The sequence below is a fragment of the Chaetodon auriga genome, chromosome 14 (assembly GCF_051107435.1).
Source record: "Chaetodon auriga isolate fChaAug3 chromosome 14, fChaAug3.hap1, whole genome shotgun sequence".
Taxonomy (NCBI): domain Eukaryota; kingdom Metazoa; phylum Chordata; class Actinopteri; order Chaetodontiformes; family Chaetodontidae; genus Chaetodon; species Chaetodon auriga.
Genome location: NC_135087.1, coordinates 23,300,399 through 23,315,359, shown reverse-complemented (window position 1 = coordinate 23,315,359; position 14,961 = coordinate 23,300,399). Strand labels below are relative to the sequence as shown.

General features: G+C 42.3%; 1 protein-coding gene across 3 annotated transcripts in view; it reads left to right on the top strand.

The window, feature by feature from the left end:
• daam2 (dishevelled associated activator of morphogenesis 2) overlaps positions 1-14,961 on the top strand; it is a 106,618-nt gene that overhangs the window by 18,309 nt on the left and 73,348 nt on the right. The window contains exon 1 of one of the 3 annotated variants that reach the window (XM_076749070.1): positions 4,096-4,351. The exons of the other annotated variants lie outside the window; for them this stretch is intronic. The gene's annotated coding sequence lies outside the window, so the exon portion shown is untranslated. Of the gene's footprint in view, positions 1-4,095; positions 4,352-14,961 lie in introns of those variants that run through there. 3 annotated transcript variants of the gene reach the window in all.

The following is a 14,961-nucleotide window of genomic DNA, read 5'->3' as shown; positions in this document are numbered from 1 at the left end:
AGAAGTCCTCATGTTGCCAATATAATAGCAACTGGAATGTATAAACTTTGCTTTTGAATGGAAGCATCTGGAAAAAGAGCATGGCCTTTTCATTTCATTTTACTATCAGTCTTTTTTCCCATTACTGTTCTCTGTCAGTCTCTAGTCTTTTACAGTTCACACACCTGGTTTCATTGTGGTCAAAAAAGGAGGTATGAAAAGTGATGTATTAGAGCATGTATGGTTGTCATGTGGGCTCTTTGTACTTTGCATTGCATATTTCTAAAGCCTGAACGTGATCGTGGAAATATTGTGTATTACTACTTTTCAAAATGGATGCACTATGAGATGTAGTTATTGGGACATTATTCACAGTCTAATAGTGATGGCCTTCAAGCCCAAAGACCAAGGCGTTACTGGTCACTGGTTAACATGATGAAACTGTGATGAGTCAGACAGCAGAAAGCTGGACCGTTGTCGAAACATGACAGCATTTAGGTGGCACATATCCAGACAGACAGCAGAGGTTCTGTGAAAGCAGGCAGTTGGATGACCTCTGACCCTGCCCGGTCTGCCTCTGGGACAAAAGAGCCATTAAGATGCCAAGTATTTTCGCAAAACACCAAAAAAGCACTCAGCTCACAGTGCAAATGACTGGTAATCCTGTTGAAATACTTGTTTACTCTCCATTAGAACTGATAAAAGCAGGTGGATTACCATATATTTGTGATGGAAGAGTAGAAAATGTAGCAGTAGATAGGAATAATTTATACAGGAGGGGTGTAAATAATATAGACAGGAAAAAATACCACTGTAAGAACATAATGACTACAATTAGATTTATGTTTTATGGCTTTACTGTCATTAGACTACTTTTCTGCGCAGGCTTTTGAAAGATGGATAGTATAGTGTTCCCCACTATCATGATTTATAGCTAACATACAATTAGAACATGTATAAAAATGTGACCTCATGTTTATTCTGTCAAGGGTTCAGGCTTTGTGTAGCGCCACTATTTTTCTCACTGGCAATTTATTTCTGTGCGGGCGTGAAAGAAATGGTTGTGTGCTGTCAAAAGGAGTACCTCGCTTAAACAAAATAAACTTAAATGAGAGCTGCCTGCCAAAAAGAAACTCTAAATAATACATTAAGCAACAACATGTCATAAAACATGACTGTTTGCTATGTTTGCCCTGGCAGCTGCTGGTTTGGAGGACCCTTGCCACTTCTCTTCAGTGACAACCTTTGCAAGTCTGCTTCAGTCAATATCTGCAGTTTTAAATGCTTCATTACAGCCACTCCTCCAGCTGTTTCTTCACCCATTTTCAAGTTTGACTGCCCTTCTTATGAGAGGTCTGAACCGAAAAAGTGCTTTATGAGGCTTGAGGAGACCACTTTGGGTGACCCCCTCTGCTTGTTCAATATTCCATTTACCTTTTGCCCAACATTCCATGAAGTGCCAAGTTCCTTTTTACTGCTCCCCCTGACTAAATTTAGCACTTGTTATCCAAATGGTGATCGTTGTTGCACTGTAGCAGTGCATTTTTGTTTGTGAAAAATCCCTGCCTGGAATGCTCTGTGGACTTTCATCTGCTTCCTCTGTGGGTACAGGAAGATTTAGACAGCAGCTCAGCAAGTTTCACCAAGCTGACTGACAAGTGAGTGGCAGGTTGTCTCGAGGTACATGTCATTTCACCACACACAGATCTGCGAAAAGGAAAGCACCCTACCTGAAGTGTCAGTCTTGCACGATGTTCTAGTTCATCAGTCATAACTTTTGCTATCTAGTATGGTTTACTGTGACTAAACACCAACCTCACTTCTGTTTAAGGGAATAACCCATGGGGGGCAGTCCAAGCTCACTGAAGCCAGATTTGTAGAGGCCACAATCTGCCTGGTGCAAACAGTGACAATGTGGAGTTGCAGATGAGGCTCTTATTTTATCTCTTTCTGCAAAATGCATGCTGTGCAAGATTAGTAAAACAAACATTCCCCCCAAAAACAATAGGAGAACAGATGGACATATAGGGTTGTTGAATTTTCAGCCCTCTCTCTTTGGATCATGATGTTTATTCCAAGCATTCCTAACCCACTCTATCTACATCAATTAGCTGATGTTATTTACTAGGCTGTGATGGATGGTATTCCATGGATGGTTTTTGGTACAGAGGTCTTCCCCTAGAGAGAGAGTAGACGTGATGCAAAACTCACTGTGATGCTGCTGAGAAAGATAAAGACAGAGGCAAAGAGACAGTATGGGAAGTGAACATCATGGAGATATGCTGGCTCTGTCTAAGAGCTGGGCTAATGGATGCGTCCCCAGGGCTCGCTCAGGAATGCACACAGACCTTACTGCCAGCAACTTGGTGTCATCTGTCTTCTGTCCCCAGGGAAAGATGACAAATATCATGGTATTTTGACTCCCCCTTTCTCCATTCTTTAGCATACCAATGGCTCCAGTTTGTATGTGTGTGAGTATCACAGTAAGTACCAGTTTCACTAAGAATGGATGGTGGTTATTATATGCATTTGGGTCCAGCTTTATAAGCTAGGTGACACAGACTCTTATTTCCCATTAACAAGTATTAATATACAGTGCTGTGGTATGGCTGATACCAGCTGTAAATTGCAAATGTGTTTTCTTTGCATCTGTTGATTTCCTAAAAATGACACAGTGCAGTGTCATAGGTGCTACATGTATTAGTCTTGCTCCAGGTCAAACAATGAAGCAAAAGGAGGGATAGTCTCTACAGTAGCTGTCTTCTGATACCCAAAGTGTTTTAATATTGCCCTTTAGGTTACAATCCTTTTCCAAAATCTGGTCAGCAGCCCTGTGCATGTCTAAATGCACAAATAAGCAAGACTGGCATCAATAGTCAAGCATTGATAAGAAATCACCACCAGACAAGCCATCACCTCACTCAACCCGTGTAGCAGACAAGCAGTCTAGGAGGATAAGATCACTCAGTATGAAATCAATTCACATTTGACCTTTGTCTTCAAAGTGTTGGGCAGCAAAGGTAAAAATGCGTGGTCTCTATAAATGTCAGACGATTTTCTATTGATCAGGCAGTTTTGGGTCAAGAGGCTGTCAATGATGTCTTGCTGATTGATGTGTAAACATTTTTCCAGACATGCTGACTGAGGACAATAGCTGATAGGGTTTGAATTCACAATGAGTTCATTTACTCAACTACCTTGTTGGTTCAATTTTGGACATAATTTTGTTTGGAGGTCTTTTTGGACATTCGTAATTTTCTCAGCTGATTAGGGCTATGTGAGGTTAGGGGTGGTATCTGTGACCTGGTCAGTGGAATGGTACTCTTAACTTTTTGACGATCATGTTTGCACCCGGCAACCCCTCTTATTACCACAGTAAGGTACTTGAACACCATTTCACAGAACCATCTGGTGTAGCCCTCCAACGGATCATTCAAGCATTACATTTGGTTGAGCTAATGGTATGAACTTGACAAGGCTAACAGAGCTTTGTACATCTCACCGTCTTCTTCATGAATGCTGATTGGATCTCAGGGGAAGCCTTTTCCTGTGTGTGTCATAGGAGTAATTCCTGATGGAGATTCCCATATTTGGCATGTCTTTGTGTGTGCATGTGCTCATGTGGGCTTGTGTTTTTATGTATTTGTTGGCGATGAGAAGACGGGACAGGAAAAGGGGTTTCCTTTGGGGCGTTGTCTGTCATATCCCCCAACCATGTTTTTTTTTTTTTGTCTGCTCAGTGAGGGAATGCATTGGGTAAAGTAGGGATTGTGGGCAAGGGTGGGAAGCACAGGCCACCAAGGATCGTTTCCTTTCATCTTACCCTCTGCCTTGGTGTCACACAGCAGGCATATACATACATACATACATACATGCAAACTGGACAAAAAATCTTTTCTATTCAAAGAAAATCCATCACCTTCTTGCCAACATCCACATAGATGCCGTCATATGCTGGAGCCGGGCTCCAGAAGGGGAGGGGAAGGGGGACGAGTCATCTACAGACCAAGAGTGAAGAAGGGAGAGAGAGCAAGAGAGAGCAAGAGAGAGAGGGGGAGAGAGAGAGAGCAGGGACAGTGTCTACAGCTCAGCTCCCAGCACAGTCAGCTGAAATCCAGACTTTGCTCAGAAGCTAACAGACAGCAGACAAACGGAGCAGCTTTGACTGGGAAGCATCGTGAGACTTGGCAAAGGCATGGAATTTGGCCATGAAACACAAACTTTGAATGGCAAGCAGGGGGATCTAAAGCCATAAGAGCAGGAATGCTGTAAAGTTTTCTTGGAATCTTGCTTCGTTGAACAGCTTTATTATTCATTTGAAGTCACGCGACACAGGGATAATCCATCTCTCAAGGCAGCCCATCTGAAGTGGGTAAGTAGGAGATACTTGATCTTGACAATGATACCCGTAACCCTACCCAGTCATTGTGACCAATAGCTACACAGTAGTGGTGTTCACCCATTAGATTGCATGCACAACAGGCTGCAGATGTTTAAGTGTAAATCCAGTTTGCCCATGCACTGCATCCCACTGCTCAGTTCAACCAGGAAAACACAGACTACTGCAGCCACTAAATTAAACATTAGTCAGTAGGCTCCGTAGAAAGCTGAGCAAGAAAGAACTGTTGGGCAAAAAGGGACACTGATCACACTGGGATGATAAAGTGTTTGATGATGATTTTTGTGTTGCTATGAGTGGAGGGACAGGCAGTATTTGCAATCTTGTGTTTTGTTTTTTTTTTGTTTTTTTTTGTAACTATGGTGGCTTTATAGGTCAGAAACAGCAGCAAAAGCTGTGTTGTGAAATACACGTGGTCTTTATGGTTCTCCAGTGGTGTTAACAGCAGGGTTGTTATTGGAACTATAACTGAAACTAAAATGAAAATAAGCCGTGCAAAAATTGTTATAAACTGCTAAACTGCTAATAAAAATGACCCTTGAAGAAAAACTGAAACTAAACTGAAACAATATTGCCTGATTGCAAAACTAATTAAAATAGAATGAAAATTCATGTAAATTCATTTAAGTTTTAGTCATCCGGTTAATTTTGCAACACAAGGTTCCACAATGACATGAAAGCTGTAGCCCCTTTATGCTACACATACATCAGACATATATGCAAATATTAGAATTTAAAGCATTTAGTAGCTGATCTTTTTGAACTTGCATCAGGGGGAACGCAAACAGTAGCAACAAAAACAGACGTGAATTTTCTGGAGAAATAATTAAAAAATATTAAACATTCAACGTCTGTGAAACATTACTCATGAATTTTTACTGTGTTAACGCACCAAACATCATTGATTGAGTCTGCCCTCCATTGTCTTACCTAAGGCTTGCGTTCCATTTTCCTGTGACTGGACATTAGCCAAGAGCAGTCTGAGTAGTGGATCAGCCAAGCAGGGGTAACTCAGCTTTGCAGCTCTCGTCCCGCTCTTCCTTGTGGCAATTGGTCTGGCTGGACGGGCTGGGTGGTTGGAAGATGCAGTGGCCAGTGATTGTCCCAAAGTGTGCTGCACTAATCCAGTCCCTGTATTTTGTTTGCATATACTTCTGACACATTATGCCTTGCCCAAACAAAAACAAAGTGGACTAAAAATAAATATGTAAAAGCTTAACCTTTGTGAAAAAGTGAAATTAAACTTATACTACCAAACACACTCTGAAAACTGATTAAAATTAAACTAAAATGAAATCTAAACGTCAAAGCTAAGAATAAACAAAAACCAATTGAAAATTCAAGCTGATTATAACTTTGGTTGACCACGTGCTTTTCTCCAACCCCAATGTGTGCTGGTGCATTATATGAGCAAGGGTTTTTGGCATTGCTGGTAGGATTAGATTCAGGTTTTAGCTGAGACTGGTTGGAGTTTATTTTCTTTTGAAAGCTTTGCATGATTTCAAGGGAGGATAGGGGTTCAGCCATACTAAGTGCTGGGGGAGTTAAAATAGATGTGAAGTCCAGGACTTAAGTTCAAGGAAGTGTTTTGCATTTCAGTAATTGAGGGGGCATGGGACAGTGTCAAATGTAATGGGGCACGGGTCTATTTTGGGTCATAGACGTGGACCGATCAACATGCTCATCAATAACACAGTCAGCCCTTTGGTGTATGTAGTGGCCTGGCAGCCAGACATTCCATATATGCTATACATCTCCCAGCAACAACTCAACCCAATATGGAACCAGGGAAGCAGACTTGCACTTACCTCTAAATGTAGCCTGCTTTTGCGTGGGATGTTGGCATTACTTTTTTCTAGACTGCCTTTCCAGATTTCCATCAAGGGAAGCCAGTACTCCACAGCAGCTCATACCAACATAAATACAATTCTAATCTCCTGGGGTTCCTCATTTGAAGAAATTGTGAAGCCTCCATTCCCATGTGCAAGCATGGCTTGTTCCAGTTGAGAAGCTGTCATCTTGACTGTAAATCCTTTGTGTGATGACGGGTCATGCACCAGCCCTCCAAATTTCCACCTGTGAAATTGGTTTGGGATGCATACGTTAGGTTTGTCTGAGTCCAGTGGCTTGTGGACAGAAAACATTCCAAACAGATACCTCAGCATTTAAGAACCTTTTACTGGAGGCTGGGCTTTTAAATAGCAGGTCTTGGATAATAGCATTATGAAAAGGCAAAATGCAAACATAATTCCTGCAGCATTCACAATAATTCATTTCAGTGGCTTTCATTTCAAGGTTGATAAACCAGAGGCAAAACTTGTTTATAGTCATGTGTGTTTTCTTTTATGGCTTCTTTCATTATGAACAAGATATTATCCATTTCCACCACATTAAAGGCTTACTCTCCAGTCTGATGGAAATCCTCCTACACTCAAGTGCACTGGGGCCAAGCAGAGTGACATCGCTAAAAGATTCAGTGTGTTGGCAGGGCTGTAACCAAAGTTGAAGACTCACATGTAGCGTACATACACAGCCTCTGCTGCCATCTGCACTTTTAGGGCTTTTCATATTTTATCGACCATTATGGATACATGAACTGCACTCTCAGGATTAGAGGGAGTGACAGTCGGCCTTTTATCGCTTCAGCAGTACTGTTGACTTGCAGCTCAACGGCCTCATTAGGATACGGACAGAGAGAAAAAAATGAGGTCTGTAAAGCCGCTTAAACGCAACATCTGATCTTTTTGATACTATTATTGTCATGTTGTATTTACAGTAGAGTGGTTACAGTGTCTGAGGGACAAAAGGAGTATGGCTGCTGTTCATCTCTCTCCTTTTACTGAAAGTCCCCACACCGAGTGTGTGTCAAATGGCACTATTGTATTTGTGCCAGTGACACACTTTCTGGGGCTTATGATGTGTAAGCATATCTCCTCTTTACAGTCAGAGGAGATATTCAGTTCAGCGTTACTGCAGGCTATTTAAAAAAATGCTGGTCACTTCAGAGGGCTGTCCCAATCTTGGTTGCTATAACTGTCTCAGTAGAGCATTCCAGACATTACCCAGAAGCCCTCTGTCCTCTATGCTGCAGCTGTTGGCCTCTCACCCAGGCAAGATTAATAACCTAACAATGCACAATATAGAGTGCCACAATCCACTCACTGACATTGATAGACATATTCATACTTTGAGATGACAAGAAGCCAAATGAGCTCATCAAATGACGAGAAGCCAAAGCATGGCAAGTTGGCACACTTCTGTTTAGAACTGCTGAGCTAACGAGATAGTTGCCAGTAGCATAAGCATGTATCGAAAGAAATCGGTAGATAGTGTTGATTCAGTGTTGCCCGTTTCACCACCCAGAAGAGCTGGATCTTCTCAAGCATCTGTGAAATTTGTAAAAGTCCACTGTACTAATTGAAGTGGCTCATTCCCTCAACAAGATGAGACTCTGGGGTTTGAAAAACATAGAGACTCTGGGAAGTCCAGCATCCCTTCTCTCTTGAGAGTCATGGTAACCAGAGTTGAGATTGTACTTCTGCTGTTTTTTTTTCTAAATATATAATAACAGGTCTTTAGTTAGACTGGGAGCTTGTGACTCTGGCGTTCCTCCCATATGAAATAAGAAAATGATTTGACACGGCAGGGTACCGCTTTGGAGTTTGAGGAAAAGGGATGCCAAGTATTGGATTTCATTCCGAGCCCTGTTAACATGTGGGAATGTTGGGCCTGTGGAATGTGACGTGGCCGACTTTCTTGTCATTCCCAGTATTAATAGCGAAGTTATCCCAGTGATCCGTTCTATTTGAGCAGAGATGTGACTCGCAGAGATGAGCCTGTTGGCCAGTAGAGAAATGGGTCAACAGTGGGTCTGTCATCTGATGTTAGCCCCCCCAATACGACCTCGTTCCTGAGCCAGCATTAACATCTGTATTGTAAACTGGGGGACTTGCTTGTGCAATATGTGCATGACCTTCTGAGTACAGTTACTACTACAGAAGATGAATCCTTGAGAAAAAAGATGTGGAACAGAAATGCTCTTTTGAAAAAATCATTAGCGAGGTGTAACACAAAAGGTCTTCCCCCAAGTCGTCTGCTTCTGCACGGGATCTTATTCCAGCTTTTGTTCCTGCAACTCATGTCTGTGGTTCATGGCTTCTATGAAGGGGTTTACTATGTTTGCAATAATTTGTTTTGATCAAAGCCAAGAAGTTAATCTGAAAGCACAGTTGTAACAACGCCCTGGTACTTAATGTGGTATGTACCATTATGAATGTTCCTCACATTAGGAAATTAGGAATTTTTTTTTTTTTTTTTTTAATGAATCAAGCTAAATGAAATGGGTATTAATGACAGCCCTGGAGGATTGGAAACATCTGCCCCCTCCTATTTTTCCAGTGGTTTAGTTGAGGCATTTCCTCTTTATGGGTGAGATGGGTTACTGTGCCTCATGGCCCCATTAAAACCAACAGTGCTTATATGTTTGTTTTGACTGAGGCTAGAAGTCAATAAGACCTCTGAGAATTCTCAAATATTGGCTGTGAAAGAGTTCACAGTTTAAGAGTTTATGATGTAATATTGAAAGACTGCCACATATAGTTGGTGGAGATCTGGCTTCTCATGTTATTTAAACAAAATGGATTAATTGGTAGGAATGATACAATATGGACATCACAGACAGTTAAAACAGATTTACCAGTTTGTAGCAATTGTGTCTCCAGTGATGATAACAATTATTGCTATTTTTCCTAAAGGGATCTGTGTTCTTCATATAGAACATCAGTAACCACTGTGTAGACCTGGGGTGACTACATGGAGTTATGCTGTCCTTGCACTGGCTGTTTGTAAACAAAAGAAAATAAAAAAAATGTCTCCATGTCCAAATGTGATTGCATTTGACTTGGAGACAGTCTGGAAATATTTAAGCAACAGTATTAACCACAGGCTATTAAAGTAATTAATAATAATTGTGGTGGTGGTCAATTTAAATGGAGGCACTTGGACTTATTCATTTCTTCCTTGTGTTGTGCACAGTGCAGGCTCTGTACTGTATGGCAGCCCCATGGAATCGAGTCAAGCACCCCTCCTTAACGTTGTTCTGTTGCTATTGTTAAAGTTTGTTACTGTATATACAGTGACTAGAAATGTGAGGCGCTTTATGTGCTTGAAGTCCATTGTCATGTCAGAATTATCATTTGACTTTGAGGTTTCCTGGTGCATGTTTTGCCACTGACTCAGTGTCTTGCCCCAGACTATGCCCTGGCGACACTGTCTGAAGGCATTGCTCCCAGTCCAACAGCTGTCTTTTCAGCTGTCTCACCCTTGCAGTTTCCCCTATCTGATTGCAGGGCAGAAAGGAAGCGATGGAGGGAGAACATGAGGAAAGGGATGAGGGAGGTTTGGAGTAATAGTTAAAAAGAGTGGCACAGGGGGTGGGGGGCTAAAGAGAAGGGTGGGTTTCTGATCTTGTGATTCTGGGCTCTTTTCCTGGAAGAGGCACGTAGGCATAAGAGCATAGACAGCTATCAGTAGCTGCCTTAAACCCTTAGAGAGTGTCTGTGGATGGGGCCAAAGCATGGTGCCAATGAGTTTGGTGTCAGTAAGTGCTTATCTTTATTACTCACATGCAACATATAAGCAAAGCTTTACTTCATATTGTATTGCTGTCAGAAAGTATATTGAAAAGAATCCTTTATTTTTATAATCATTATCTTCCTGCCAATTTACTTTGTGTATCATGCCAACAATGAAACTGCAAATGTTTTGGAGAGAAACAATGCTGTCATGGCTAAAAATAACTGTCCCCTTGAAGATCAGATACACATGAACTCCAAAGCTAGGGGAGGAACTTAAAATGTTGTACAAGCCAAAATAACTGTCCCTGCCTGCAACAGCCTACCTGTTAGGTCCCAGCAGGATTGTCCAAAGCAAATCTTCTTGCCTATTGTCCAGTTCCACATGAGAAAGCCACTCAGTGTGCATACTCTTATGAAAGCACTTGTCTTCCGTCTGGTTTCAGAATGAGTGGAGAATGCATCACATGTAAATGTACTGCGAACTAGTGGCAGTTCTTCAACTGTTAGCTCTGGTCATTTGTCATTTGAGGCTGTAACTCGCTGCTAACCATAGAGACCTGCACCGGAATAGATGGGTGATGTCACATCTCAGGAATGCAAGTCACAATTTGTGCAGTGGACTCAGTGCTGCATGTTTCTTATGTATAGTGCATTTATGAGGTTTACATTAATTTGATCTTCATCATCGATGAATCTTAGACTGGCTGTTTTACTAATATATCACCATTTCTTTAACCTAAGTCTTGTAATCCGACCACCCATGGTACTCAACCCCTGTGACTGAGCAAGTGATGCATGAATAAAATCTCTGTAATTAGTGTGAGACAAAACAAACTAAAATGTATGTGTTTATGTGTATGTGTGTCGGGATGCTTGGCACTATGTTGCACTACTGTTACTGAGTAGCGCTACAGTGTGGCCTCTGATCCTAACAGGGTAAGATGTACAATGTGTACATGGCTTCCCCAACAAAGCATTGACTGTGGGTGGGCCACAGATATATTGGGGTCCATGGGAGAGTGAATTTTCAGTGTTCTAGGTGATCTGGCTTGGAGCCAATGGCTTTGGGGGGGGGGGGGGGGGACACTGAGTGGTAGGTCCATTAGTCATTGGACAGGCAGGCAGACACTAGACAGGGAGAGCATGTAGGGCAGCTGTTGTGGCTGTGGAGGTAGAGAAGGTTGTCCACTGATCAGAATGTTGGTGGTTCAATTGCTGGCCCCTCCAGTCTGCATGTTAAAGTTTTTTTGGGCAAGATACTGAACCTCAGATTGCTCACCCATTCGCACTCACAGTTTGAATGGGGACAGAATTTAGATAGGAAGTGCTGTACCACTCCTGATAAGCAGGTTGCATGGTAGCCTCTACCATCATTGTATGAATGTGTGTGTGAATGGGTTAATTTTGACATGTGATGTAAAGCACTTCAAGTGGTAGGTTAGAAAAAGCACTTCATAAATACAGTCCATTTACCATGTGGAGAGGGCATGTCAGGGGCAACAGCACCCAAAGGGTGGCGTGGCTCCAATGGGTTGAATGTGTGAGTTGAATAGTCAAATTAATGAGTGTGATTTATTCACTGCTCTGGTTGGAATTTCTTGAGCAATAGCCATTCATTGGATTTACATTCTGAAATTGCCCTTATGTTATAATTTTCATTGTAACAGGTTGAGTCTTTCCTGTGCAAGAATCCAGTCGCAGACTAAAAGCACAAGGGAAAACATTTGATCATGAACTCCAAATTACCATGTTGCGCAACTACCCGTGCACCAATTCGATATTGATGTCAGATATCAGTCTAATACTGACCCATATGATAGCTGGACCAGGCACTGGTGACAGGAATTTCCTACTGTTGTCAGCAGTATTTATATCCTTATCGCTGATAGGGATATAAAGGGATATCCCTATGCAAATTGTGGCATGTTTACTGCCCCACACCAGTTCACATGTGTGCCATTTAAAATGGAACTCTGGGAACTGGGTAATGGTAGATGTCACTGAATCAATCTGGACCAAAATCTTAGGGATTCCAGTTTGTTGGTGCTTTTTGGCTTCCAACACTGGTGTTGGCTCAGTCAGATCTCAGTCTTCTTGCCAGCTGCATGCCAACAGTTTGCCGAAACACTGCCAGTCCCTGAATCTGCATTGCATTCGGCATCATGTTCCTGCCTATGCCCGCATGGCACTGCTCCGTCATCTCCGCTGCTAGGTGCCTAAGTAAACCTGACTCTACCCTCCTCCATGGCCAGGCGCCACAGAGGAATGGTCTTCATTTGTGGGACCCAGAAACAATGTGTGCAAAAAATGTGTGCTGCAAGCTCTGATCTTTTATTCAGTGCCTCCTTAAAATAATCGTGTTCTTTCTTCTGTGCTTTGTCTATTCTAATTATTTGTTTCAACCAGTTTTACTCTTGCCTTCCTTTCTTTGCCTCTGCCAAGTGCAAGTGGCAGGAGCTGCACCATAAACTCCAGTCGTAAGAGAGCATGCTTGTTTGGTACAGACCCCAGCAAATATCACATCATCATTGTCATATTTTTTCAGTGAAAATGGTGACTCATATCACATTCACAATCTCAAAATAGTTGTGATATGATTTTTTCCGTATTGTGATTTTCTTCGTCCATCCATGTGTTACAAAGGATATGACAAAGGCACTTCCTTAGAGTGAAAGTAAGAGCAACAAAGGACATGTAGCAGGAGAAGGTGAGCAGGATGCATTTTAATGCAGGAGCACACTGCAGTGGCTGTGGATTGAGGAGAATGAAGGAGGGGAGTGTGCAGGGTAAAAAAGTAAGTAGAGACAATGAGCGAATGACGCAGCTTTTTTGATTTGTTCCAAGTGTGTCTCCTCAGGAGGGATGGACAAAACAGGAGCTTGATTTGTATCCGATTTTGTATTTAATACTAAAAGCATTGCGTTGTGTAACAGATGTTGGGGAGAGACTTGAAATTATGCAGGCACAGATGTTTGAGAGACTGATCTCTGCATAGATATACACCTCTTCTTCTGTCTCTCGCCTGCACACACACAGACAGACACACACAAACACAAACACACAATCCTCACTGCCGCCCCCTCCTACTCCTCTTCCTCCTCTTCCACTGACCTACTTCCCGGCACTGGGGATGAGGTGGTGAGATAGTGGGCTGAATGAGAAGTGGCAGTAGTATCTCCCTTTATCCCTGCCTCCCTCCCTCACCTCCTTCATCTCTCTGTTTCTGCTCGGCTGCTCTCCAGACTTTTCAAACACAGAGCAGGAAGCATGCTCCTCTCTCTGCTTCAGGGCTCTTGGTGTGTGAGTATGCAAATGCTGCATGTTTGTATGTGCTTGCATCTGAGTCTTGAGTGGGTGTGTCTGAATTTGGAAATGTGAACATGTGACTGGCTGTGCACACACGATGTTGCGTGTTTGTTGCAGTAGCATCGACAAAATGTGTCTTTTCATGGTTTCCATTGGCGTGCATGCGTGTGTGCATAAATTCTCGTCTTCCATGACAAGCAGTTTGCAGTGACAAATCTCTATGCATTTCTTCCTGCATCCTCCCATTTTGACACACACAGATGGTTTTAATTAGCACTAGACTATAGAGATCCACAGGCTTTCACTCTTTCAGTGATAGCTTCCTTTTCCTGTGACATGTAACGCCATCATACATACATCTGTTTCCCAGTGATGAGCAGGAAAAAGTTAGGAAGTCTGTGTGTGTGTGTGTGTGTGTGTGTGTGTGTGTGTGTGTGTGTGTGTGTGTGTTTGTGTGTTTGTGTGCAGTTTTCCATGTCACGAGCATCGGATGTGTGACAGCTCACTGACACGAAAAAGACCAGAGAGGGAATGGTGGAGAGACTAGAGCGAGTATGAAAATGGAGAGCACAGCAGAAGTGGCACACAAAGAAGAATGAGAACAAGTACTGGTAAAAGACATAGAGTAACATTTTGCTTCTCTGTGAGTGAGATACAGCGAGAGGATTGATATCAGTCTCATATCTGTGTTAAATGGAGCTAGAGTTGGGACAGGGTTAGCCTCGCCAAGCATTAAGACTGGGACGTCATCACTTCATTGGTGTACTCAGTACATCTGTGTTGCATTTTTGGCAGTAGTGGGAGCACAGGTTTTGCTGTTGTTTTCTGTACTGGCATGATATCACTAAACCAGGCGCTCTGTGACACCAAGAGCTTGGGAGGCTGCACACAGTCATTGCATATAGCTATTGTTAGCCAAGAAATTGTTCTAGCATGTATAGGGCCCTGATGCCCTTGATGCAGAAAAGAGAATCGCAGAACATGATTAAAAAAAAAACGCAATCAGCTGTAAAACACAGAATATTGCCGAAGTTGCCAAAATATCCATGCATTTTACAAAAATTGGGGTTTTTCCTACCATTATGAGCTATTTTTTACCGTGCCTGAAAACCATGCTGCTATATTTTTGTGTCTCACACACACACAGACACACACGCACGAGTCATGTTGCAGATGACGCCCTGAGAGAGAGGGAGACAACAGTATGAGGAATTCATAGTTAATTATGTGCCAGTATTAATTCTGTTTGATGCTAATGAATATTGATTTAGCAAATGCATCATTTGGCCTGTTTAAGGTGACCACATCCACACCCACTTCCAATCTTTTATCCGAATAAAGACACAAACACCTTTGTCGTGCTGCGTAGGAAATGTGTTTGCCCTTGTTAAATGTTTGTTAAGACATGGAGACTTTCTCCCCAACACTGAGGAGGTTCGCTTCTTGAATTAATACTATGCTCTCTGGAGATAAAAGTATATCAGACTCTCTCTTAAGAAATGACATATTAACAATCCTTCTGCAGAAAGACATTACACTGGAACACAAAATAAAAGGCGTCAGGTGCCAACAGTCTTCTAGTCAATTCAGCATTAATATTATCCATATACTGTATTTCATGTCCAATAACATGGTTACAGCTGTTTGCCAGGTGTCTCGTTGTCGCTTTCAGCCTCAGCAAAAGCCGTTTCCTTTTTCTTG